This window comes from Lactuca saligna, chromosome 5, assembly GCF_052625555.1.
Source record: "Lactuca saligna cultivar CGN05327 chromosome 5, ASM5262555v1, whole genome shotgun sequence".
In the NCBI taxonomy this organism is placed as follows: Eukaryota; Viridiplantae; Streptophyta; class Magnoliopsida; order Asterales; family Asteraceae; genus Lactuca; species Lactuca saligna.
Window position 1 is genome coordinate 176,174,762 of NC_136421.1, and position 5,068 is coordinate 176,179,829.

The window sequence follows — 5,068 nt, forward strand, 5'->3', positions numbered from 1 at the left end:
GTAGTTATGTTTGTATTAATGTGTGGAACATGAACCTTTTGAAATTATATAAAAAATCATCCAGTCAATCATTTTATCTTACATTCTTCTTGTTCTTGAATCACTTTACATTGTTCATACTTATTAATCATTTATACATTGAGCACTTTGTTGATTATCTTAATTTTGAGACAAGACTGGTTTAGCAAACTTGACATGATTTTTATTATTATTAGACATTAAACTTAAGTTCATTCAAGGTTTGAGTTCTCAAACCTTGTTCATGTAGTTACTTGCTTTCTCAGTTGGTATCACTAATTTTTTATCCTTTGAATCCATAAGAATAGATTATAGTTAGTTATACATTACCTTGATATCTCAATAATTTCTACATTCAGGATAAAAGTTCTTCTATATACAACTTCAGCTCTAATATCTTAAATTCAATGGCTGCTTCTAATCAATCTCAACAAATGTATTCAATGCAAATAGCAAATAGCATGGGTTGCGCAACATGTTCCCTATATTCTAGTTTTTAAAGAGTATGATCACTGGAAAGTTAGAATGGAGATATTTTTGCTTGGCAAAGAAAAAGGTGAAGAAATATAGAGGTTGGTGAAAGAAGGTCCTCTTGTTTCGGTAATACAAACTGGTTAGAGATGTTTTTTCCTCTCTTATGGTTGAATAGGAGTCTCAAACAACACCGCTAACTGTAACAACCATTGAGAAGCTTCATGCATATCAAATCGCTTCCCTGAAATGCTTTTTGGTGTACCTCCATCTCTCTTTGAGCACATCAATTTGTGCAAATCAGCTAAGGAGATTTAGGATACACTACAAGATTTTTTGAAGGATCGGAGAACATTAATGATAAGCATTTGACATCCATTGTAAATGAATTTTACAACTTCACTATAACTCTTGGTGAATTTGTAGCATCTGCATTAAATTCGTATAGGATCATGTTGATCAATATGACAACATATGGAGTAGTCTGAACTTCACTCAAGTACAACCCCAAGTTCATCAAAAATCTTGGAAAATGATGGGGAAATGTTAAGTTCTGTCTTTAGAGTGATGGGTCTCTGAAGAAACTAAGGCTGTATCAATTGTTTGAAGAACTGTGAGGTCATGAATCCAACATTGCTCAAACGTTGAGAGAACTTTCTAGAGGTCCTCTCAATTTAGTCAGCTCGTTCAATCCATTGATTCTGAACCCATTTGATTAAGATCCATTTGGAGTCCTCCCACCAGTTTCCATGTACAACGTACACCACCTGTCGAACTTGTTTCTCCAAATCCGAACTATCCATTCTTCGAAAATCTTGATCCATAATCCATTGATTTAGAACTTCATTTCCAGTAAGAGTTTGCACTTCTATCTGTGAAGTACAGGATTCCTTGGAATCCTAATCAAAAACCTTCTGAAAATAGATTTCAAGCTCAACACCAAATGAATCCTAAAACTTACCCTAAACCTACTAAAAATCCACCGATATATCGACCCAACATTTCGAATCGCTCCTCAAAACCTCAAGAAATTTCGAACTCCCAAGCCCAAGATTATATGTCAAAAATGTGGTCTCAAAAATCACTTTGCAAAGGACTTTTTGGTTGAAGTTCCTCAAAACCAAAGGTGAAAGACTCTGCTTACTACGTTGTCGAGCACAAGAACTTGCTGAAAGTGAAAAGGCATTTACCTCCATGGTTTCAAGGAATGTTGATGAGTATTGGTCCTTTGGTGATGAAGGTGAAGGAAAGTATGTAAGAAACTTGTGTCTTATGGCTAGATAATCAATTAAGTGTGATCAAGGTTACTGATCCTCCCGTTCGAAAGTTGATGATGACGATGTTGAGCCAAACTATTGCTACATAGCAACAAACGGTACGTCTGGCCAAAGCATCATCCAGCAGGTAAAATCTATTATTACTGATACTAACTTTGATTTATGAATTTGTGAACCTTCTCTAACTCAAATTCAATTAGATGTGATAGTTATCCATAAAGCCTATGAGTGTGTCATAGAAGTTAGTGACAAGTAGGATAGTGAGTTGACTTGGCTTAGATTACGTTTTGAAGACTGCAACCTTAAGATTGAATCGTTAGAAAGAGAACTTGTAATGGCCAAATATGATAGTATTATACTGAATGACAAATGTGAAATTCTAGTTAGTGAAAGAGATATCTAGGTTATTTATAATAGACGTCTTAATGCGAAAATTGATGCTTTGCATAGTTTGATTAATATTCTAATAGATAATGAAAGAATGACACACAATTTTCATCATCCCTGGTCCAAAGCACATGGTCTCGGAAGGAAGTTTCTAAAACCAGTTGTTTGTCCCTTAAAGGAACCTCAAAACTTAACATTTAATGGATATATTTCGAACCATACTTATTCAGATACCCCTGTCTCACCATTGTCGTCCCTTCATGATGCATCAGACAAATATCAATCGTTAATTCTTGAGTTCAAACCAATCACTATTACATGTCCTGGTTGTATGCAATTTCCGCCTCTGATATCCTTGGACCTAAATCAGTCATCAGAACCCCTACATAGCACATGCAGTGCTAGAGTTTGCATTCAGAACTTCGGCCCTTCGAATAATTGTGTTATTGAGTAAATCATTCCTAAGATAAATGGACATGATTCAGACCAGTTCAATTCCTTTTGGGTGTCTCTTGATAGTGATATAGAACTTAAGAGTGATAACGACACTTCATCTGATTTTTTTGTCTCCAACTCTAATGTGGTTTCTAAATCGAATTTAGGGCCAATTAGGCATCATTTAAATAATCCACTGGTTGGAAAAACTTCCAAGTCATCATTTGAATCTTGGAAGAAACCTTATTTGAACAATAAATACATTGTTCATCCAAGGAACAATGCTATGAAAGCTCTTGAAAATTAAAATAGATCTAGGCAATACTCTAGATTCCTTGAGAAATCCAAGAAGAAAGTGCCTCAAACAGACAGTCCAACTACTAGGAATAACAATTCTTTCATGCCTGTTAAGATTATTAAGAGACAGTCTATTCCTGTTAGCTCAGATATTTGTAATACATTTATTAATAGTTGTGTGAAAAAATATTACTATTGAGACCTCATCTAAGAAAACTTACTCTCCTCAGAAACTATCTTCTTTTGTGTTTATTGCTACCTCAGATGGCACGATTTTAAAACCAAAACAACTTTCGAAATCAAATGTGCCTACGAATGCAAAGAACATAGGAAAAGATGTTCAGAACATTGTTGTTCAGAAACCTTCTAAAGGTTCAAAATAAAATTTGGAAAGAAAGTTAAAAAATCTAAAAAATCAATTGAAACACCTCGAACACAGTTCTTCCAGCAATATCTCCAAAAACTATCCCTCTGAGGGAAACATTGCCCAAGCAACCAATGGTTGAGTATGATTTTTGGATAAATGAAAAGACCTTGACATTCTGCATGTTTCCAAAAGAACCTCGGAAAAGGATTTCTGAAATACCAACTTTTCATAAATCACAAACCATGTCCAAAGCTCATGGTAAAGTCTGTAACTCTAACTCGGAGCCTAAAAACTCCAAAACTCATTGATTTAGGATTTTGTGTTTTAGAAGAAGATACAATATGGTATATTAATAGTGCTTGTTCCATGCATATGAGTGGGCAAAGATATTTTATGCGTGATCTCCAACTTACTCTAAGTGTTGGTTATCTTACTTATGGCAACAATTCAAATTCTCAAATTTGAGGTTATGGCATCCTAACCAATGACAATTTTCTATCTACAATATGGCTTATGTTCTTGGATAAGGTGTCTAAGTCCATAACTATATTTGCTATGTACTTGACCGGACCCGGCATGGTCATTTTGGTAGCATGGAATCATCCACTTGGATAGACTAAATGAGAGAAATAACATTTGTGGTTTATTAATATATTATAAGTTCTAATATATTAATAATATTATTTAATTAGTATTGATCAAGAATTAATTAAGTGATCAAAAGATGATTAATTAAATATATGGTTTGATTATGTAAATCATCCATAACTTGTATAGCGAGCTAATGCTCCATGGATTATCAAGTTGGGTTAAAACCCATAGGATGCTCCATGGGACTTAGAAACCCATGGGTCATGGAAATAAAGAGTCATGTCACATTAGGGTTTACATGGTGTAACCCTAGATGTAACACACTATATAAGGAACATGATATCATCTAAAGTCGACGACTAGAAGCATAAGAGAGTGTAAGCTGATTTTTGCAAGTATTATACATTCTCTCAGTTATTCCAAAGCATTTGGTGTTGTGTGAAACATTTGAGGCATCACACTTGGGGTGCTAGGCTCTCAAGGTTTTCAAGGAATCAAATCAACTACAAGGTATTTATTCTAGCCATCTTTTATGTTAAAAGTTCCCCATGTATGTTAGATAGGATTATGAACCTTGGAAATCATATTTTGCATGTATTTTAGACAAACATAGATCCAAGGTTTTCTAAGGTTGCATGTACACTTAGGGGTGTTAGAATGCTCATAACCCATCAGTGGTATCAGAGCCTAAGCTTGTTTGTTGATACTTGATGCAAAATAGTGGAAAAAAGTTGAATTTCTTGTTGTATGCACAGGGTCTCGCCGAGTCCATGGGGGGACTCGACGAGTCCAAACACAAATTCAACCAACTCGGCGAGTCAGTTCGTGCACTCGACGAGTTGGTCAGGCAGAGTGCAAAATTTTGATTTTTGCTACTGGAAATGGACTAGAAACATTATCTTAAACTGTTTTGGTATTTTAAAACGTGTTTTAGTTGGTGTAATGGTTGTTCTAATCCATTTTCAATGGCTAATATCAAAATTTCATGATTATATGTGTTCATATGTTCTTGAAACTTTGATATGAATATTCATGTTGTTATGAGTTTATGATAGATCATAGTGTCACACCCCGAAAATCAAAGGCGGAAACATTTCCGGGTGGACTCCACGTTGTGTATCAAATCCAATGTACATAGTAATCACAGTAAACAACCATTACATTACATATATGTGAAAGTTTACAATTGTTTCAAAAGTAAAGTTATACAAGATATACATATGCA